The following is a 24606-nucleotide window of genomic DNA, read 5'->3' on the forward strand; positions in this document are numbered from 1 at the left end:
TTGCCTAATATATATCAGAAATATGTTGTGCATACTACTGTATATATTCTAAACAGGGTACAAATAAGAGTGGATCTCATAAAAACACCTTATGAGCTATGGCATGGAAGATCACCTACTACCAAGTATTTCATGATATTTGAAAGAAAGTGCTACATAAGAAGAGATAAAGAAGACTTGAGAAAGTTTGATGCAAGATCAAATGAAGGAATATTCTTGGGATAATCTACAGAGAGCAATGTATACTAGTGTTAAAATTAAAGGCTAAAGAAGATTGTAGAAAGTATGAATGTAAGAGTAAGTGAAGAATGGAATCATGTTGCACCTAACTCTGAGGTTGAGATAGAGGATGCTCCTGTTGCTACAAAAGAGAAGAAAGTTCCAAAAGACAAAGAAGATAAAAATGCAGAAAAAAAGGAATATGAACAAGCACCTAATAAACATGTGAAGTATGTGCGAAAGAACCATTCAAAAGATCAGATCATTGGAGACAAAGAGAAAGAAGTTTAGAGAAGAAGAAGACTCGCTAAGACTATTGAACAAGAAAAATTATATTTCTCGTCTCAAGCGCAACCAAAAACTTTTGCAAAAGCTAGCAAAGATGAAGGTTGGATGAAAGAAATGGTCTTTTGAGGAATTGAATACAAATAGAAAAGAATCGAACATGATAATTGGTACTTAGATCGGTGGACAAGAATATAGGAACAAAGTGGGTGTTTTGGAATAAGATGAATAAAGATGGAGAAGTAAAAACGAATAAGGAAAGACTAGTTTGTAAAGGTTATTCACAAGTTGAAGGTATAGATATTGAGGAGACTTTTGCTTTGGTAGCTAAGACGGAACCTATAAAGATATTTCTTGCATTTGTTGCATATAAGAACTTTAAGGTATATCAGATGGATGTTAAGTCAACATTCTTGAATGGATAACTCAAATAAGAAGTGTACATTGAACAACTAGATGGGTTTAAGTTGTCAAAAGATCCAAATATGGGACCTATAGACTCAAGAAGGACTTTATGGACTCAAGCAACCTCTGAGAGTTTAGTACACAAGGTTGGATAAGTATTTGTTGCAACAAAACTTTAACAAAAGTACAATAGATACAAATCTTTATTTAAAAGTTGAAGGTGATAAACTGTTAATAGTCCATGTGTATGTTGATGATATCATCTTTGAAGGAGATGATGGTGTTTGTAGGAGATTCGTAGAAGAAATGCAAAAACAATTCGAGATGTCAATGATTGGTGAGTTATCATTTTTTCTTGGTCTTCAAGTGACATGGTTAGACGATCGTATTTTCATTTGTCAAACCAAGTATATCAAGTATATGTTGAAGAAGTTTGGTATGGGGAATTGTAAACTAGTTGGAACTCCTATGACTATTGGTTGCAAGTTAAGGATGATGAATCTCTAGAAGTTGAGAAAAACTAATATAGGTCCATGTTTGGAGGATTGTTGTATTTGACTACTTCAAGACCAAAAATTATGTAGTGAGAAGGATGTTCAAACATTTGAAAGAGACTCTAGATTTTGGTTTGTGGTACAAGAAGAATGATGATTTCACTTTGAAAGATACATAAATGTTGATTGGGCTAGATGTACTGATGAAAGAAGTACAAGTGCTAGTACATTTTTCTTGGGAGACAGATTGGTCACTTGGTTGAGAAAAAAGTAGGATTCAATGTAATTATATACTACAGAGGCAGAATATATTGTAGCAACATCTTGTTGCACTCAATTCATGTGGACAAAGAAAACTCTCTGAGATATCAAGGTGATGTATGAAGCGGCAATTCCTATTATGTGTGGCAATACAAGTGCAATTAATATTTTAAAGAATCACGTAATGCATTCAAGGACTAAACACATTTCTATCATCATTTTTTAAGTGAGAAGGTTGTAGAGAAGGAAGTCAAATTGGAATATGTACCTCCAAAGGATTAGATTGCCAACATCTTTACCAAGGAACTAGCCAAGGATAATTTTGAGTATCTCTAGTAGAAATTAAGGGTAATTTCCCTTCCTTCAAACTAGATGCATAGAAATGGTGCATCTTTCTATGGGGAGATTCAAAGTTTATCTTTTGTCTCATGAATTGATGTGGTGGCTCCTCTTAGGGGGACCAATGAAGGTTACATTTTCCTAGTTGCAGAAGAGAGATATCCCTATCAAATGGAGTGTTGCGGTTATCAACACTATACTCAGAAGGGAGAGAGAGATTTACTCTTGTGGCGAGAGTTACAAAGGTCAGCTATTGTTTGTAGTTTTGTGGCCTATGTCCTTAATATCACAGGGGGAGAAAGTTCATAGAATGAGTTTATTGTTGGTAGGTGGTACAAGTGTTTCCATCAATGACAAAGTGGGAGATTGTTGACAACTTGAGGTGTGTTGTCATTGATGTCAAACTTCTCTGGTGTTGTCGTTGATGACACAGACTATGTTGTTTTTGATTGTGTGTTGAGGTAGTAGAAGCAAAGAGGAAGTTGTGCAGATGCAATATATGCTCTAGAAATGAGTGTTCATATGTTGTTATGTTGACTAATGGTGATGTTAGGTGAGTATAAGGTGTTTTTTTAAAGCTACAATAATGGAAATAACAATATGTAGGAAAGAGTATTTAATGTCCTTATGGAAGAATATTTTGCATCCATCTGGTTCTTAATGATGATGGCTTGTGGTTTTGGATATAATGTCTATGTTTTATGGATGTTCCACTATGATGTTTTTAGGTCTTCAGTTGCTCAAACTATGAGCTTGATTGTGACAGGTTGTTGACAGTGAGGTTGTCTCTCAAGCTTTAGTCTAGAGAATGCTTTGTATTGATTCAATTAGTGTGCCTTGGAGGATATGTTCATATGGTTGGTGTTGTGTTCTAATTCATACTTCTAGTGTTGGTTTGATTGGCAAGTGAAGCTATGTTGTTCTATGTTTGGAAGTATCAGTTGTGTTGGTCTCTGGTTGACTCAATTGATTTATCTTATTTGGATCATACTCTTTTAGTCCAAATATGCAACTATGGTTCATGGTTTGGTTCGTTGGACGCACTTTCTCCTTGGGCATTGATTCGAGTTGCACAGTGATCACCGTAGCTTGCAGTACATTTTCACGCTGCCAAATTTGAATGCTAGGTAGCATCATTGGATGTAGTTCTTATGTGAGTACGATTTTGAGGTGAGATACATCCAGGGTAAGTAGAATGTGGTAGTAGATGCCTTGAGTCGCCAGGAGGCACGAGGTTTCAGTGGTGTCTCTTAGTGTTGATTTGAGGAGCAGGATTCTTAGAGCCCTTCCTTTAGACAGTTGGTATCAGGAGGTCAGTGCGGAGATTACATCAGGGAGAGCTTTGGATGGAAAAAATGTAGGTTATTCCTTGGAGACCAATGGTCCTCTTTGACATTTGGGATGCATATATGTTCCACCTTTAGATGGTCTTCGAGCCCTGATCTTATCTGAGGCCCATCATGCACCTTACTCGACGCATCCAAGTGTCAAGAAGATGCACGCAGATTTGCAACAATTGTATCATTGGGCAGGTATGAGGAGAGATATAGCTAACTATGTGGCATGTTTCTTAGAGTGTTAGAGCGTGAAGGAAGAGCACCAACATCCAGCAAGATTGTTGCAGTAGAACCTGGTTCCAAAGTGGAAATGGGACATTATATCCATATATTTTATTGTTGGTTTGCCTATGTCTTCACGTCGGCATGATGATATTATGGTCACCGTTGATAGGTTGACCAAGCTGACACATTTCTTACCGATTAGATCATCCTATACAGCAACATCAATATCTCGTATTTTCTTGGAGAAGATTATGAGGTTGCATGGTATTCCTCGATGGATCATTTCAGATCGAGATCCAATTTTCACCTCAACATTGTGGATGACTCTTCAGCGTGATTTGGGAGCACAGCTAAACTTTAGTTTGCAATATCATCCAAAGGCAGATGGTCAGACAGAGAGGGTGAATCGGGTGTTGGAGGGTATGTTGAGGATGTACGTCATGGATCAACAGTCTAGATGGGAGGAGTATATTCATTTAGTGGAGTTTGCCTATAATAATGGGTATCATAGTTCGATTGGCATGTTTCCTTTCCAGGCATTGTATGGTAGGCCTTGTCATACACCCTTGAGTTGGGATAGATTGGAGGACAGAGTACTACTTGGTTCAAAGATGTTGCGGGATATGGAGCAACAGGTGATGCGTATCAGAGAGCATTTGGCAGTAGCACAAGATAGACAAAATAAATATGCAAATGCTCACCATTTGGATAGGCAGTTTGCAGTTGGAGATAAGGTGTTTTTAAGATAGCATCCACAAAAGAGTCCAATCCGTTATGGAAAAGGCTCTAAGGTGGCACTTCAATTTGTGGGACTTTTTAAGATTTTGGAGTGGATTGGTCCTGTAGCATATCACCTTGCCTTGCCGCCCAGCTTGTCCCATATCTATGATGTAATTCATTTGTCTATTTTGAGGCTTTATCATCCTAATATGTCGTATGTTTTGGATTTGCATGCATTGTAGGTCGAGGACGGGAAACTTTCCCTAGAGCACATGTGCATTCTTCAACGTCGAGAGCTAACCCTCAGGGGTCAGGTTGTGGAGCAGGTAAGGGTCCAATGGGACCCAAGTGATGATTCCTCGATGACATGGGAGGATGTTGCAATCTTGAGAGAGTTATATCCCTATTTGTTCTCAAGGTCCAGGAGTAAGCCTAGGCAAAGGGGGGGAGGATGTAGTGGTGCAGGGCACCTAGCACTCCAAGAATGAAAGCTTTAATTTCTTTTGAGTTTGTGTGTTAATTTGTGATGTAATAATGGACCAACCATTGAAGACTCAGTAGAGCCCAGGTTGAATTGTCCAAATTTTGGTTTGAGTCAATTGTGCTCAGGATGTTGTCAGCCTGAGAAGTGAGATGCTTAAGTAGTCCACAAGAAAAATACTCCAAATGAATGTATTCATGTTTTATGAGTCATTTGAGTTGTATTTAGGTCTTCTAGGGTGTTTGAGGACCTTTAAGAGTCTTAGAATGCAAAATTGCATCCTGAGGCAAAAGTTGTCAAAAGTTGCTAAGCAACATTTTGTAATTTCTTGTAAAAGTTGCATTTTTGGTTATGGGCGTTAGGAAGTTGGTTGAACCGACTGAAACAAGTGGGTATAAGCCAAATTTCACTTCATTGTATGGGTTAGAAGATTTTGAAATGCAAGAGCAAGTTTTTGGTTTGTGAAGCAACCTTGTTTCCATCGGTTTTTGACAATTTTGTCTTGTTTTCCTTGCTTGTACGGTCCAGTATGGACTAGATGGTGTAAACTCATTTCCATCTTTGTATGTTAATTGTATTTGCTTTCATTAAGGTTGATTTGCAGGTTTGGTTGTTCCAGGTTGTAGAGATTTTTTTCATTCTTTGCAACTAGGAGCAAAACCCTTGCAAGTAGGGTTTAAGAGCAAGAAATGGCTCTAACCTAAGCATTCTTTTATGGCACCTGTTGAAATCACTAAGAATTCTAGGTTAGGGTTTGTACATAGCTTAGGAATAGGGTGTGTGATGTTGCAGGTCCAGGAGGAGGAGAAACAATGAAGCCCTAGGCTCACCGTTGGGAGTAGGTGAGTTAGGACAACAAGAAAAGTGTGATTTGTGAGCACATGGAGATTGGTGCAGGACCATGTACCATATGAATGGAAAGCCCTCTGAGTCCCCTTGAATTTTCCCAAGGTGTTTGGAGTAGGAGATTTGACTAGTGAAGAGTTCTAGACCAATTTTGTCAATCCACCGGCTAGGCCTAAAACCCCTCAAAATAGTGCAGCATTGGAAACCCCACTTGTAGGGATAATCCAGATGCACTTTTCTAGTATTATCTGTAACTTACAAAAAGGTACTTAAATCCATGATTTATTCCTAGTATTGTTTGGTAATTTTTCAAATTAAACCCCTAAAACCGCCTAGGGAGGGCTAATGCAATTAGGCCTAATTAGGTGTCGGTAGAGACCTAGGAGGGTTAAGAAGCCAAGGAGATGGATTTGGTGAGTCTTAAACCTCAAAACACATTGAAGACACCTTGTTGTTGTATTAGGAAACCATAAGAAGAGATTGGGTGTTAAGATCCTTGCAGGAGTGGTTGGAGCCCAAGAGAGGAGAGTGTGGGTAACTGAGGTGACAACCTCAAATGGTGGAGTTGATTGTCCAAAAACCATTGGTTATACCTAGGAGGCAAGTCAAGAAGGTTCAGACCTTGGAGGTCTCATTATCATAACCCCTGCCAAGTGCCATAGGAAGGACTTGATTAGTTGTAGGGTTGAGTAGGACAAGTCACTCCAGAAGGTGAAACAAACAAGGCTCCAAGACATCTCTGCACCAAAGTGGTATCAGAGCCATTCTTTGAAATATTTGGTGTATGTCAGATTGTGAAGAATCAAAAGAAAATTCAATGCCTCGAAAGGCAATGACTCCAGAAGCCATCTGACAGACGGTGGCAGAGATGATAGAAGGACTGAAGGATGCAGAAGGAAGCAGAGGAACCAGAGAGGTAAAGAAGGAGAAGGGGAAGGTTAAGACAGAATGGGGTGATAAGACTGATGAAGAAGTGGAAGATGGAGAGGAACCAGCAGCAATAGCATGCCCCAAGACCAAAAGTTATTTCTGGATGCAGTCAAGTCCATTTCAAAAGACAACTTGGATGGATTACCCACATATGGAGGAAACCTCAATGGAGAAGAGTTGCTAGATTGGATAGAAGCTCTCAATAATAACTTTGATTACAAAGAGGTAACATAAGAGAAAAGAGTCAATGTGGCCAAATCAGGAATGAGAGGATCAGCATTGGTTTGGTGGAATATGATGCAAGAAGAAAAGATACAAGAAGGCAAAAAGAAGATAACTTCATGGGAGTGTATGAAGATCAGACTTAAGGCATAATTCCTTCCATGAGATTATGAAGTTCAAATCCATAAGAGATTGCAAAATTTGAAACAAAGGGAGTTAGATGCCAATGCATACACTAAAGAGTTCCATAAGCTTAGTTTGAGGGCTAGGAAGCATGAGAATGAGGTTGAGAAGTTGGCCAGGTACATGAATGGCCTTAGACAGAATATACAAGATGAGATAAGTATTCTCACACCAGAAACTATCCATAAGTCTTTTCAGTTGGCCCTAAGGGTAGAAAAGAAGATCAAAAGGAGGAGTGAACAAAATCAGAAACATAGGGGAGGAAAGAATTTCAGAGGTAGAGGAAACTTTGGTAGAGGGCGGAAATCACCGAGAAGTGAAGAGTAGAAAGGCCAAGAAGGTAGTGGAGACTCTCAGAGAGGAGCATTTAGAGGATCCTATAGAGGAAGGAGCAATTTTAGGGGCAGGTTTGGAAACTCAGGAAGAGGAAATACAGTCTTCACCGGTAAGTGTTATCATTGCAATCAAGTTGGCCATACCATGAGTAAATGCTCGGGGAAGGCCTCAAGCTCCACAAGCTCATACAATGGGGAAAGAAGAACTTAATTGTTGCAGGAGGAGGACACTCAGAGTGTAACTTCTTCAATCAGCAAGGCAGGGCCAGGGATCTTAAAATGCAGTTTTAGCCAAATTACTTATTCACTGAGTTGCAAACTCATTCTTGTGAGTTGTATTTGCTATGTAAACCATGTGTACACCCTCTTTTATGCTTTTCCAATCTCCTGATTATGTCCTTGAGGCCGTTTTTGTCTCCTCATTTGATATGGGTAGCCACTTCATCACTAGGTCCTCTTAAACCTATGATTTTGCAATCCTAACCCAAAACGCCATCAAAAATACCAGAAATGCCACCATATCAACCAAGAACGCCACCTTATCAACCAGGAACACAACTATGCATACCATGAATGCCATAGTTCAGACCTAGAGTGTTGGCAAATTGACTAAGAAAGCTAACCTATAGACTGAGAAAGTTAACCTAGGAGCCCAAAATGGTGACCAATGAACCCAAAACATTGTGCAATCATCCCAAAACTCTATGTTATGTTCTTAGAACGCTACCCTACATACCAGGGGCACTAACCTACATACCAAGAGAGCTGAATTGGTCCGGGAGACCTAGAAAGGTCAATTTTAGTGTTGTAAAGTTCTATGTTTGGATTGTGTGAATACCTAGAGGCATGTGAAGTCTGTCTTGAGTAATTTTAACTGGTTCATCATATTCCATTATGTCTCATGATGTATTTTATGCTCCGGTAAGTGGGTTCATGTCGTATTGTTGAGGAGTTTCCTTATGCAAAAGTTGCTCCAATAAGAGGTTGTTGCCTTGTTGTTTGACGATTGTTTGTATGACACCAGCGGGATGTTTTGTACCTCGCTATTGAGGATTTGTAGTAGTTTATTATGTGCTTGTGTTTCATGTTCTTGCATTGGTACTATGCCTATGAGGCATTGGTGAAGGCTTTATGCTTGTAATGGTTCATATGTATCCTCTATGTGCAGTATGTTCTCAGTGATGTTATGTGTACTTTGAAGTCTTTTGTGAGCATTCTTTATGTGTTGTTATGTCATTTTATGTGTTACCCTATGGCTTGGCATATGATTAGGGGAGTGGGATTCCTTGTGATGACCAGGGTCACGTGAGTTAGGTTGTTTGAGACCTAGACCACCAGGGCACATTGGGAGTTTTCCTTTTTGTAATTCAGTGATAATTTTTAATAATTGATTGGGCTTGGGTTTCACCTAATAAGATAATTCTATTTGGTTGACACCATATGAGATGGAAATCTAATCTCCCTTGTACTCACATAGGTTGAGATGGCTCCACATGTTTGTTAAGGGATTGTTTTTACCATTCTTATGTGAGGGTACCTTGTATGCCTATTAAGAGTATGGATTTCTCTTCTTTGTGAGGATAGCATACATGTCTACTATGGGTGCATATTTACCTTCTTTGTGAGGCTAGCACGTAGGAGCGTGACTAGTAAGGATGGCCATATTTCCTTCTATATGAGGACAACATGTGATGGCACTCCATTCTTGATGGTATGATGAAAGAATAAGTAATAGGTAGAATACTAAGAGGGGGGGTGAATTATTATATTGAAAAACTGATACAAAGTTCCCAAGCTCAAACTTAGTCAAACAAAATAAACATATCTCAGTCAAGATCAATATTCTTAGGAATACTTGACATTAACCGATTTAACTGTTACGACAACTTTTAATAGTAAACACCTTCAATCTTGTAAACAACAACAATGCTTAATCTGAACTCAACATAATCATCTCTCAACGCTTCTACTTAACATGCCTTATCAGAAATTAACCAAATCAACAAATAAGATCACAACCACAAAAGCATTCACCACTTGACACAAATGTTTATACGTGGAAAACCCAAATAGGTAATAACCACGGTGAGATGGGACTCACAAGGATATCTATCTCAACTCTTTCGAAGTTCGCCCTGTTAGGAGCCAAAGCCTGTTAGAGCTTTACAATAAGTCATGTTAATAACTAATTCCGGTTAGGAATCACCCGGTTAAGGGATTTAAAAATATGCCTTGTAAGAAGCACAATACCCTGTTAGGAGTAACCTCGCTAAAGGACTTAAGAATCCAAGCTAATGGACCACCTTGTTAGAGGATTTAATCAGTAATTAAGCTTGTTACAACTTACCCGATTAAGGGATTTTACTTCTGTTGTAATTGTTAGAAAACAACAGGTTTTCTTGATCTGTCTGAGTAGCACTATAGTTGCTTGATCTGATCCTTCTAAGCTTCAATCTGCCTTCACTCAAAAATACAAATCCATTCATTGGTTGGGCAACCACACACTCAATAGGTTTTCTACCAATCTTCCAACAACCTTTACAAACAACTTCATCGACCTTAAATACAAATCAATTAGGTCGATAACACAACAAAAACCTAATTCTCATCATTGAGATTACAAAAAAGTCGGTTCAATCTTGACCGTTAGAAATCATGACAATCTCTTCACATTTTTCAAAAAAATTCCAACCACTCCATGATCACCGCTCTATTGGACTTTGTAACTCATCACACGTTGTGCATTAAATGCAATCCACTTTGCTCCTTCCCTAGACAATAAGCAAACATGTCAAACCAATTTGAATTTATCCTCATACAATGATCACGCGTGTCTCCATCATTACCGCTCATCAGATAATAAACCAACAAACTTGATCGGTTAGGGTTCAACAGTTGATAGGGTTTACCAGCTACATTACATAGAAAGGTTTGACCCTTTCGGTTCAACTCACAAATTCTACATACCGGTTACAACATCATCTACAACTCTTTTCTTAATGGTTACTAGCCAATATCAAAAACAACAATATCAGCAATAACATGAATACCTTTTATCGGTTCAATTGACATCAATGATAACATATCATTAATGCAATCTCTATGCAAAATGCTAATAAACTCAAAATGCTAACAATCTCCTCCTTTGGCATTGATGGTAATACAAATATCAACACCTCTGATTGCTGCTGAGATTGGTGAATAGGAATCCTGGTTTACATTACCAAGTATTCACCTTGCTCTGTGTGTCTTCAACCTGCCACTGGTGAGTAGGAATCCTGGTTTACATTACCAAGTATTCACCTTATCAGACACATAATTCTTCTCCTCACATAATTCTTCTCCCCCTTTGACAACAATGCCAAACTAAAAGTAAAACATGTAATTTTGCTCTCACTGTGCATCAACATCATTTTGCAACTCGATGTTCCCCCTATAGAATACATCCACTCCTTCATCAATCCATATAAGATTCTACAAGTAATTTAGGGACTGATGCAATCAACATCATGTTCAACTGACTTCATGAAGAGGGGCAACCCCCAATTAACTTCTAAGATACTCAAAAGTGGTCTTAGGCAAAGGTTTGGTAAAGATATCTACAAGTTGCTCCTTGGTAGAAACATGCTCCAAGATAACATCTTTACATTGAACTTTTTCCCTCAAGAAGTGATATTTCAATTCAATGTGCTTAGCCCTTGAGTGCAAAACAGGTTTTTTTAGAAATGTTTATTGCACTTGTATTATCACACAAAATCTTTATAGGTTCTAAGATTTTCATCTTCAAACCTTCCAAAATGTGCCTCATCCACATAGCTTGTGTGTAATTCATATAAGCTACTACATATTCAGCTTCTGCAGTAGATTTTGAAGTGCAACTCTGCTTTTTACTACTCCATGAGACTAGACTTCCTCCTAGAAAGAATGCTCCACCAGTAGTACTCTTCTGGTCATCAATATTTCCTATCCAATCAACATTTGTGTATGCCTGCAAGTCAAAATGTCCACCGTATGGATACCATAATCCATAGTCAACAGTACCTTTTAGATATCTAAAGATTCTCTTAGTTGCCACCAGATGTGCCTCCTTTAGATTCTTCTAAAATCTAGCCACAATACCAACTGCATGGGCAATATCCGGTCGACTGTGAACAACATGTGTAGTTTGCCAATCATTGACCTGAATTCCTTTTCATCTACAGACTTAGATGCATCTTCCTTGGACAATTTACAACTTGTAACCATTGGGGTTCCAACAGGTTTATAGTCACTCATACCGAAAGTCTTCAAAACCCCCTTCACATACTTGGATTGAGTAATGAAAATACCATTCTTCATCTGATGTATCTGTAAGCCTATGAAATTTTTTATTTTCCCTACTAATGACATCTCAAATTCATTCTTCATTTCATCTACAAAATAATTACTCATGTCATCATTTCCTCCAAATATAATGCCATCTACAAATACTTCACTGACCAGTATATATCTCCTTTGGACTTGAGATAAATGTTGTTGTCATCACTGGTTCTAGCAAATCCTATCTTCATTAGATGAGTATGAAGTCGTTCATACTATGCTCTGGGTGCCTGCTTTAGTCCATACAAAGCTTTATGCAGTTTGCATACCATGTCTTCCTTATCTATCAATGCATAACCATCAGGCTGCTCTATATAAACCTCTTCTTCCAATATCTCATTCAAGAATGCAGACTTGACATCCATAAGGTATACTTTGAACTTCTTCTGAGCTGCAAATGCAAGTAGTGTTCTGACACCTTCCAGTCTTGCTACTAGTGCAAAAGTTTCTCCATAGTCTTCTCCTTCTTCTTGCGCATAACCTTTGCATACTAATCTTGCCTTATTGCGAACTACAACACCATCTTCATTTAACTTGTTTCTGAATACCCATTTAGTACCTATAAAATTCTTGTTTACCGGTCGGGGTACCAGGGTCCAAGTGTTGTTCTTCTCAATTTGTTCCAACTTCTCCTCCATAGCTTTCACCCAATGATCATCACCAAATGCCTCCTTAGCATTTATGGGTTCAAAGGTGGATATCATGCAAGAGTTCTCTCTTATTCTCCTTCTAGTTAGGAATCCAACATCCTTATCCCCAATTATCTATTCAGGACTGTGATTCAGTCTCGCATACCTAGGAATAACCTGATCATTCTCTCCAGGTTCAGCTTCTTCATTGTCATCTTCCTTCGAATTTATTTGTTCCGGTTGAACAAGTACATCAGGATTTGCTTTACCGGTTTTTTATTTAACAGTTTTAGGTTCTAAAAACAAAATGCAAGGATCTTCATCCTTCTTCTCAGAACTGGTTCCTTCTGATATTTCAGGACATTCATCTACACGAACATCATCATTCTCAACAATTTTTGATGTCCGGTTGTTGAAGCATTTATAGGCCTTACTCTTGGTGGAATAGCTAAGAAATATGCCTTCATCACCCTTAGCTTCAAACTTGCTTATGTAGTCACCTCTTTTAATAAAACATTTGCTACCAAATATTTTAAAATAGCTAACATCAGGTGATCTCCCATACTAGTACTCATATGGGGTCTTGTCCTTACCTCTTTTTACTAGAACTTGGTTCATTGTGTAAACAATTGTACTTACAGCTTCCTTCCAAAAGGTTTTTGATACTCCTTGTATCAACATAGTTCTAGCAGCTTCAACCACTGACTGGTTGTTCCTCTCTGCTACACCATTCTGTTGTGGTGTCCTTGGTGTAGAAAGCTACCACTTGAAACCATTATCATCACAATATTTAGTGAACTCTACAGAAATGAATTCATCACCTTGATTTGTTCTTAGACATTTTATCTTTTTGCCACTCTCTTTCTCAGCTAAGGCTCTAAATGCCTTGAATTTGCCAAAAGCTTCATTCTTATCCTTCAAGAATGTGACCGACATCATCCTTGAACAATCATCAGTGAAGATCATGAAGTATCTGTCACCTTGAATGCTTCTTGTTCTTATTGGTCCACATAGGTCTATATGAACCAAATCTAACAAGTTCTCTGCTGAGAAGGACTTGCTCTTGAAAGTTGAAGAAGTCATCTTTCCTAGTTGACATTCTTTACAAAGAGCATTAACCAGTTTGTCTAGCTGAGGCAGACCTCTTATTGTCTTAGACTTGATTACTTTAATAATATTGTCAAAATTTATATGACAAAATCTCCTATGCCAAAGCCAGCTATCATCTATTTTTGCAATCAAACAGTTGCTAACTTTAGGACTGAGATGAAATAGATTACCTCTGGTCTGTTTCACGGTTGCAATCATCAACAACATTGCTCTTCCCATTAAGAGAAATAACTCCCTTACCTTTTACCATACAGGATGAGTCATTGCCAAATCTGACAACACTGCCATCAAATTCCTTCAGGGAAAGAAATTTGCTGTGATCACCTGTCATGTGATGTGAACAACCATTATCAATGATCCAATCATCAGAGTTATCCATTATGGATACTAGTGCCTTCTGATCTGATACTTCTTCCTTTATTGCTACAAACACAATATCTTCACTGGCATCATCATTAGATTCATCATCAATAATACCACTATCAATAGCTACAAGACAATCTCTCTTGCCTTTACCCTTGTACTTCTTAAATTTGTCTCTCTTGTAATCATTTTCACCATTAGGGCAGTTTGTTGCTATATGACCGATCTTGTTGCATGCAAAATATTTTAAAGGTAGCTTACCTCTATATTTACCATTGCCTCTAGGCAGTCGTTGTTGGCAATATTGCATTATAATAGACAATGAAAGATTGTTGGCATTTCTTAAGGATATTGAGAAGGTTGTTGATGATTATGGATATAACTGATTAAAGATGTTTTACTGTCTTGATATTATTATTTTGTCATTGATGTCAAGAAATTGATTTTCTAATTCAGTATGATGTTGCCATATCTTGAGAAGTATGATATGAAGATTATAAAGATGTCGGTAAAAGACACAGAAAAGAATATGATGAATAAGGTATTCAATGAGCAAACACAATATCTTCACTGGCATCATCATTAGATTCATCATCAATAATACCACTATCAATAGCTACAAGACAATCTCTCTTGCCTTTACCCTTGTACTTCTTAAATGTGTCTCTCTTGTAATCATTTTCACCATTAGGGCAGTTTGTTGCTATATGACTGATCTTGTTGCATGCAAAATATTTTAAAGGTAGCTTACCTCTATATTTACCAGTGCCTCTAGGCAGTCGTTGTTGGCATTTCTTAAGGATATTGAGAAGGTTGTTGATGATTATGGATATAACTGATTAAAGATGTTTTACTTTCTTGATATTATTATTTTGTCATTGATGTCAAGAAATTGATTTTCTAATTCAGTATGATGTTGCCATATCTTGAGAAGTATGATATGAAGATTATAAAGATGTCGGTAAAAGACACAGGAAAGAATATGATGAATAAGGTATTCAATGGGCAACTACTATCGAGTAAGACAATGATGAGATCATGATGTTTTAGATTGTTTTAACATCATACATATGTTGTAAATTGTAAAGGTTAATACTATACTATGTTATCAAGCAAAGAACCTAGTCAGTAAACCCTAAGGAACCTAGTCGGTAAACCCTAAGGTTATCGCTATTGGTTAATGAAGGCGGAATGTCTACCGAGTGGAGTTTAGTATTCACCGAGTTGTTACCGAGTTGTAACCGAGCTATAGCAGAATGCATTAAATGTTTACATGCAGTATTTAATGAAGGAAGCTGATGAGCTGGAGAGGATTAAATGATTGGTAAGTCGTGGAAGAAGTTTGTTAACAAATCTAAGACAATGGAAAGTTAGCATGAAGATCTACAACTCAGATTGAACTGCAATACCCTGGCACAAGTTCCAAGACTATTATGCAAGTTCTAAGGTGGGGTAAAATGTTTTCAGATCGAAAGATGCATTGAACCTGGACAAGATTGAAGATCTGATGGTTATGATTGATCATGGGAAATGTGATCAAGGAGATTAAGCGGTTACCTAATTGTTTATAAATAGGAAACTGTTGATAAACAATGTATGCGGGCAAGTGTATGCACAGGGATGCTACATAGTGATTACCGAGCACAGAAGCTTGAAGATCTGTTAGAATAACAGAGTATAGAAGCCCAGAAGATAGACAAGATTAATTCTATGTCTAGATTGTATTGAACAAATAGGAATCTGCTTTAGCATTTTAGATGTGAAGTTGCAAGTAGATTTTTATTACTGTTATTTTGTGAAAGTGACAGAAAATCTCTTTTAACCGAGTGGACTTAACAGTCTTATATATAAATTATCTAGCAAGGTGACATTCTGATTGAGTGTTTGAAATCCTTTAACAAGGTCACTTCTAACAAAGTGAAGATCCTAACAGATCTGAGGGAAATCCCTTAACTGGGTCACATCTAGCAACGTGTTTGTAATCTTTAACAGGATTTGCTTTTAACCAAGCATACTCTAAAAGAGTATATTTCTTAGTGGGTCTGAAATCCCACAATGGTTTTTCCCTACTTGGGTTTCCACGTTAAATCTGGTGTTATAAGCTTTATATTATTCATATGCTTTTGAGTTTGCATGTTTAACACTTTTGGTTATATGACTGATATATATGTTACTGAGGTTGAATCTGATGTTTTTATGGATGATTAAGTTTGTATGATTCATCCGCCCCCCTCCCCCCACTCTCATCTTGTTAGCTATTGGATCTGTACTTATATTAAGTATCATAACTATCAATTGGTATCAGAGCTTTGGACTCCAGAAGGAAAGTTTAAACGCACTTGAGTTAAAGATCCAAAGATGTATAAGAGGGATGCATCGAAGCTGAACAAGTCAAGTTTCTCTACATGGCAGAAAAAGATGAAGCTACATCTATCAGGGGTTGGAGAATATGATGTATACTATCTGGAGAATGATTTTGTCACACCGAGCACCTATCCATTGACTATGGAAGAGATAAAGGCCAAGCAAGAACATATTCAAGCAATGATTGAAATAACATCTGCATTGACCGATTCAGAGTTTAATGATCTAGAAGGCTGCAATGATGCAAAGGCAATGTGGGATAAGCTCATATCAGTATATGGAGGAGATGGACATGTTCAAAGAGCAAAAGTAGACAGTCTGAGAGGACAACTTGAATCTATGAGGATGAATGAAGGTGAGAACATAACTCAGTACAGTACAAGACTAAAGGAGATTGTCAATCAAATCAAAGGAGCAGTTGGAACTATTGAAGAATAGGATATAACAAGTAAGTTGTTAAGAACCCTTCTACCAGCCTATGCAATCCGAGTCTCTACAATCAATGAATTGAGGTTTGTACCTAATATGCCAATTTCTTTGGATGCTACTGTTGGTAAGCTACATGCATTTGAGTTAAGAAATTTTGATAACAGTGGATCTTCGGTAAATAAAGTTGAATCTGCATTTAGTTCTTTTCATCTTGATGAATCTAATGATTACAATGAAAGAAAGTATAAGTACTCTGAAGGAGATCACAGTGAAGCAAGTGAAAGATTTCGGAAGAACATGGAAGAAGTACACAAACTGTATGAAGAAATCAGAAAGCAAGAAGAGTTTGAAGCACTATTAGCCAGAAGGTTACCGAGAGACAAAGGTAAGTATAAAGGAAAACTACCTTTGAAATGTTTCAATTGTGATAAGATAGAACATATGGCTTCTCACTGTCCTGACAAAGATTTTACTGAAAAGAGAGATTACCGAGATAACAGACAGAAAGATAACCATTACAAAGAACATCGAGACATTAGAAGAAGAGATAGAAAGACATGCTTAATAGCTGATGAGGAATCTAACGATGATAAATCAGATGAGACTGATAAAGAGGAAGTAGTTTATGTGGCTATCAAGGATGGCTCAGATGAAGAAAGGTATGAAGAAAAAGCCCTGATATCTCACATAAATACTAATGATTCTTGGATTATAGATAATGGATGCTCACATCATATGACAGGAAATAAACACAAGTTTGTTATGCTAGAAGATTATGATGGAGGCTATGTTAGATTTGGTAATGATGCACCATGTTCGGTAAGAGGTAAAGGATCTATAAAACTTCTTGATAATGCAAGATGCAATGATGTTTATTGGATTGAAGGTTTGAAATACAATTTATTGTGTAGCACAGCTAAACAACACAGGTTACCGAATAGAATTTCAGAAAGGAATTGTCAAAGTTCATGACAAGAATGGAAAGTTAGCTGCTACCAGGACACAAACAAAAGGTAATACATTTCACCTTGACTCAACTCGGAATAAGTGTTTGCATGCAAAGATTGATAATACCTGGTTATGGCATAAAAGGTTTTGTCATGTAAATTTTGATAATCTGATCAAAATAAGTAAGAAGCAAAGGGTAAGAGGTCTACCGAGTCTTGAAAAACCTGAGAATGCTATGTGTCGAGGATGCCAGATGGGTAAAATGACAAGATCAAGCTTTACAAGTAAGTCCTACACTTCTAAGGGAATTTTAGATCTTGTGCACACTGATCTTTGTGGTCCTATGAAAGTTCAAAGTTATTATGGTGATAAATATTTCATATTATTTGTGGATGATTACTTAAGGATGATGTCAGTTATGTTTTTAAAAGAAAAATCAGAAGCTTTTCAAATGTTTAAATGGTTCAAGGAAAGAGTTGAAAATGAAATAGGAAGACAACTGAAATGTCTTAGATCAGACAGAGGAGGAGAGTTCACATCTGATGAGTTCAACTTATTCTGCAATGATCATCGTATAAAAAGACAAGTCTTTGCACTGAGAACTCCACAACAAAATGGGATAGATGAGAGAAGAAAAAGATCTATTGTGGATTGTGCCAGAACCCTGATGATTGAAAAGAAAGTGCCACAAACATTTTGGAGAGAAGCAATAAGCACAACAGTTTACACCCTGAACTGAGTACAACTGAAGAAAGGAACTTTGAAGACACCATATGAGCTCTGATATGACAAGAAACCTAATGTAAGTTATTTTAAAATCTTTGGAAGTAGATGCTATGTACACAAAGATGATAGAAATGGCAAGTTTGATCAGAAAAGTGAAGAAGGAACATTTCTTGGTTATTCTTCTAGAAATAAATCATTTAAATGTCTGATCAAATCATCTAACAAAATAGTAGAAAGTGCAAATGTGAAAATTGATGAATTTGCAGAAAGAAATGATGAAGGAAATTCCAAGGAACCAGAAGACTATGATGAATTTGTCTATGTTCAACCGAGAAGTCTTACCGAGAAAACTATTGAAGAAAATGAAGAGAATATCCAATTACCGAGTGATGAAGAAGATCATACAGAGCCTACCAAGCCTATATTAGCCAAGTATGTCAGAAGACATCATGCACCAAGTCAGATTATAGGAGATAAGGATGATCCAGTGATGACGAGGAACAAACTAAGATAGAACACATGCTTGATATCTGAATTTGAACCGAGAATAGTAAAAGAGGCATTTAACAGTGAAGATTGGGTAAATGCTATGACAGAAGAGATTGATCAAATCAAGAAGAATGACACATGGACACTAATCCTAAGACCGAAGGACAAAAATGTAATCGGTACAAAGTGGATTTTCAGAAACAAGCTAAATGAAAAAGGAGAAGTCATTCGAAACAAAGTAAGATTAGTTTGCAAAGGTTATGCTCAAGAAGAAGGAATTGATTATGGTGAAACTTTTGTACCTGTTGCTAGACTTGAAAGAGTAAGAACATTGTTGGCCTATGCTACTTTCAAGAACCTCAAGGTATATCAAATGGATGTCAAATCTGCATTTCTGAATGGAATATTAGAAGAAGAAGTTTTCATTGGACAACCTGAAGGATTTGTTGAAGAAAATAATAAAGATCAAGTATGTAAATTGAACAAAGCTTTATATGGTTTGAAACAAGCACCAAGAGCATGGTATGAAAGATTGCACTCTTATTTGATTAAGATTGGTTTTAAAAGGACAAGTGAGAACAACAACATGTTCATGAAGAATGATGAAAATGGAATACTAATCTCCGTCATATTTGTTGATGATATTATATTTTGTGGAAATGGCTCTTTATGCAAGAACTTTGGAAATGAAATGAGCAAACAATTTGAGATGTCATTAATCGATGAGATAAAGTATTTTATAGGTTTACAGATACTGCAAATGAAAAATGAGATTTTCATTACTCAATCCAAGTACATAAAGGGAATCTTGAAGAAATTTGGAATGGATGATTCAAAACCAGTAAGTACTCCTATGACTACCAACTGTAAATTATCTAAGAATGACGAATTTGCATCTGTTGATGAGACACTCTAGCGATCCATGATTGTAAAACTACAATATGTTGTTCACAACAGACCAAACATAGCACATGCAGTAGGTACAGTTGCAAGATTCTCTGCAGATCCTAAGGAAACACACATGATAGCAATCAAAAGAATTCTTAGATACTTGAAAGGCACAGAGGATTATGGCTTAGTCTATCAGAAGGGAAATGATTTTGATTTAAAATTTTATACTGGTGCTGATTGGGCAGGCAACATTGATGATAGAAAAAGCACAAGTGGAGGAGATTTCTTTTTAGGAGAAAGACTAGTGAGTTGGCTTAGCAAGAAACAAGGATGTGTTTCACAGTCAACAGTAGAAGCTGAATACGTTGTTGCAGCATTGATTGTACCAACATTGCATGGATCAAACAACTGTTGGAAGGTATAAATGAGAAAGTTACCGAGCCAATTACTATATTCTGTGACAATACTAGTGCCATTAATATTTCAAAGAATCCTGTTATGCACTCTAAGACAAAGCACATATCTATCAAATATCATTATCTTAGAGAAGAAGCTCAAGAGAAGAAAGTGGTGTTGGAATATGTTAGCACAAAGGAGCAAATAGCAGATATCTTTATCAAGCCACTACCAAAGGACACTTTTGAATATCTCAGAAGCAAGTTAGGGGTCCTACCCCTATCTTCTACTCACTGACTGAGTTTGGTGAAAGCATCAATTTGATGACTCTAATGAATATCTTTTGGGAGTTGATGCTGAGTTATACACTTTAGAATGTTTTCTAAAAAGTGTACTGGAATTAATACAAGAAATATTACAGGGAACAAGAATTAAAGACAAATGCTCTGACCAAGACTCAGTTGATACACAACAGCAGGAAATAACTTCTTGCAGAAAGAAATTATGTTTTATTTTTTTTCTTTTTGGCATTGTTGTGAAAGGGGGAGAAGACCTATCAGACCAATATAAGGGAGAAGACCTATCAAGGGAGAAGACTAAGAGAAAATTGAGCAGACTACAGATTAGGAAGAAGACTGAAGAAATGAGGAGAAGTCTAATATATGGGGGACAACATTTCAGCATTTCAGAATCACAGCAATCCGAATCTATTAAGGTCAAATCAATTGGTTTTGCCATCAATGCCAAAGGGGGAGATTGTTGGCAATATTGCATTATAACAGACAATGAAAGATTGTTGGCATTTCTTAAGGATATTGAGAAGGTTGTTGATGATTATGGATATAACTGATTAAAGATATTTTATTGTCTTGATATTATTATTTTGTCATTGATGTCAAGAAATTGATTTTCTAATTCAGTATGATGTTGTCATATCTTGAGAAGTATGATATGAAGATTATAAAGATGTCGGTAAAAGACACAGGAAAGAATATGATGAATAAGGTATTCAATGGGCAACTACTACTGAGTCAGACAATGATGAGATCGTGATGTTTTAGATTGTTTTAACATCATACATATGTTGTAAATTGTAAAGGTTAATACTATACTATGTTATCAAGCAAAGAACCTAGTCGGTAAACCCTAAGGAACCTAGTTGGTAAACCCTAAGGTTATCGCTATCGGTTAATGAAGGCGGAATGTCTACCGAGTGGAGTTTAGTATTCACCAAGTTGTAACCAAGCTATAACAGAATGCATTAAATGTTTACATGCGGTATTTAATGAAGGAAGCTAATGAGCTGGAGCGGATTAAGTGATTGGTAAGCCGTGGAAGAAGTTTGTTAACGAATCTAAGGCAATGGGAAGTCGGCATGAAAATCTACAGCTCAGATTGAACCGCAATACCCTGGCACAAGTTCCAAAACTATTATGCAGGTTCCAATGCATGGTAAAACGTTTTTCAGATCGAAAAATGCATTGAACCTGGACAAGATTGAAGATCTGATGGTTATGATTGATCATGGGAAATGTGATCAAGGAGATTAAGCGGATACCTAATTGTTTATAAATAGGAAACTGTTGATAAACAATGTATGCGAGCAAGTGTATGCACAGGGATGCTACATAGTGATTACCGAGCACAGAAGCTTGAAGATCTGTTAGAATAACAAAGTATAGAAGCCCAGTAGATAGACAAGATTAGTTCTATGTCTAGATTGTATTGAACAAATAGGAATCTGCTTTAGCATTTTATATGTGAAGCTGTAGATAGATTTTTATTACTGTTATTTTGTGAAAGTGACAGAAAATCTCTTAACCGAGTGGACTTAACAGTCTTATATATAAATCCTCTAGCAAGGTGACATTCTAATTGAGTGTTTGAAATCCTTTAACAAGGTCACTTCTAACAAAGTAAAGATCCTAACAGATCTGAGGGAAATCCCTTAATCGGGTCACATCTAGCAATGTGTTTGTAATCTTTAACAAGATTTTCTTTTAACCGAGCATACTCTAGAAGAGCATATTTCTTAGTGGGTCCAAAATCCCACAGTGGTTTTTCCCTATTTGGGTTTCCACGTTAAATCTAGTGTTATGAGGTTTATATTGTTCATATGCTTTTGAGTTTGCATGTTTAACAGTTTTGGTTATATGACTAATATATATGTTTTTGATTAATTAAAAACAGGTTTTAAGGGACCCGAAACCCATATACATACGAAAGATATTCAATATAGCAACAAAATACAATAGCAGCAAAACACCAGCAAAAAGACTAGCAACAAAGGAAAGGAGAGCACAAGGCCAGCAAGAAATTGGCCTCAAGCCCAACAAAAGACAACAATTAGAAATTCTTCATGGTTTCTTTTGCATCCTGTACCAAAAGCATCATAGCTTTTGCCGCTTCCCTCAAATCAGTAATCTCCTGAGCAGTCCAGCTATCTTTCATCTTCATTTCCTTCTCTGTCGTAGTCTGCCTGGTTCTGCGCCTAGAGGTCTGGTGTTTTAGGCTGGAAGTAGGAGCATCTTCAATAACCATGAGGTCCTTCTCCTGGTTTTTCTTTTCCAGGTGGTTCACCAGCGCATTCATGTTCTGGGAGGAGACTTTTAGAACCTGGAGGCTATGATCCATAAGGCTCTTCAGGGCTTTCTCATTTCTAGCCATCCGGGCATTGACATTGTCCTTATCCTCCTCCACTTGTTCCTTCAGAATTTTGATGATGTCCTCCAGGTGTTTTAGGTCGCCTTTAATCAAGTCTTTCTCCTGCCAGTCTTCCATTTCCATTTCTTCCTCTGCTTCACTATTCTCCACCTCCTCATGCTGCTTCCCAGAATCAGACATGTTGATCAACTTGTTGATCTTAACTTCCAATTCTCTCTGTTTACCCTGCATGTTGGTAATGTTTTCCACTACCCACTTCTGAAAGTTGTAGAATTCAAGGGTGCAATTGCGGGCGATATTCAGTATGGTTTATGCAAAATCCTTGCTTTGTTCTGTCTCCTCCTCATTAGGGTTTTCACCCTTAGGCTTCAGAGCCTCTCTCTCAATTTCTGAGCCGACAATATTATGTTGACAATTCTCAGAATTGCGCCCTTCCTCTCCTTCCCCATACTCCTCCTCCTTATTGATCTCCTTTTCAGAAATTTCTTCATTATTTTTTCCTTCTTCTTCCTCACAAAGCACATCCGTTTCTTCCTGCACATTTATCTTCCTTTTTTTATGGGAAGGGTTTTTGGTCTCCTCAGTCGAACCAGAGTCTATGCTTTTCTCAGAGGTCTGAGCATTAAGAATTAAAGGGTCATCCTTTGTTGCCCTAGTCTTATTCTTCATATATTCATAAATCAGCATGATGAGACCCTGGTGCGCAAGAGCGTAGGAGCTGGGTTTTTTAATGTGGTCGGCCAAACTCTCATTCAGAGAAGAAGCAAGATAGAAAGGCAAAAAAAAATTCACCCCATGGCGAAAGTGGTTCAGGATGGCAAAGTGATAATTGTAAATTTTCGTAAACCTACCATCCACAGTTAAATATTCCATTAATGCCCTAAGAATTTTTTGCCAGAAAGGTTTTACCTATTGGGGGGTGAAGTAAGAGATATTATCCTTCTTCTCCAGGTTGCTCTTCTCGTCCTCCATCTTAGGGAAGTTTTTGATGGCCTCAGTGGCGTACTTTCTATCCCTATAAAATTTGGTCCCCTCCATCTTGAGCCCCGTTACCTCCGAGATCAAGCTTTCATCAATGTGCCAGATTTCCCCAAACAGGGTAGCCCTATTATTGCTCCAGCTTTTTGCGAACCCCTGAGAAACAGAGCTTCGACTACCATGGAGCTTCTCCATGTAATCCGTGAACCCGTGTCGGTGGAGCCTTCTCCACACCTTCCTTTCGCTCTTCCAGTGCTCACACTCGGACGGTTCATTCCTGTTAAGGCTGCCTCCCATTCTGCTTTTCAGGTCACAATCACCTCTATTATAGCTCTCGGCCCGCAAGTAAAACTCAGTGTTTCTGGTTTCTCCTTGATAAGAAACTTTCACAATTTTGAAATTATCTTTCATGTTCATACGAACCTGGCTATTATTACAATTACCTCTCACACACATGTGTTCTTGGTAATGATGCCTAGAAGCACTCATCGATTGGCAGTTCATCCGCCTCCATACTCTGTCATTGGTACTCGTTCCCCAGAATTCAATTAGAATATTTGCTTGCTCCATTAAGACGATCAAAAAATAATTGTTCCTTAATCTCCCACTTAATGTGATCTTCCCCTATATATTTGATCCCCTTATCCAAATTAACCCCTTCATTAGCAAGGATATCCGCTACCTTGTTACCCTCTCTAAAAGTGTGGGTTAAAATAATGCTAACATAGTTATTAAGGATAGTTTTAGCATTTTTAATAATATTAGCAATATTCCAGGAGACTGAACTAATCCCTTTGAGAGCTTGTATAATATTTAAGGAATCCCCTTCAAGCCAGATTTTTTTAAATTTGAATTCCTGTGCTAACTGGAGGCTCTTAAGCATGGCCATAGCTTCAGCCACATGGTTGTTTTGGATTCCAAAAGGGGAAGCAAAAGCAGCAATACACCTTCCTTGAGCATTTCTGATAACTCCACCTC

The 24606-nt window shown here is 37.5% G+C and overlaps 1 protein-coding gene across 1 annotated transcript in view; it reads right to left on the reverse strand.

Moving 5' to 3' along the window:
* The window catches only part of LOC131044345 (uncharacterized), a 99229-nt gene that overhangs the window by 25060 nt on the left and 49563 nt on the right, over positions 1–24606 (reverse strand). The gene's annotated exons all lie outside the window — the stretch shown is intronic.

This window comes from Cryptomeria japonica, chromosome 2, assembly GCF_030272615.1.
Source record: "Cryptomeria japonica chromosome 2, Sugi_1.0, whole genome shotgun sequence".
NCBI classification, from domain to species: domain Eukaryota; kingdom Viridiplantae; phylum Streptophyta; class Pinopsida; order Cupressales; family Cupressaceae; genus Cryptomeria; species Cryptomeria japonica.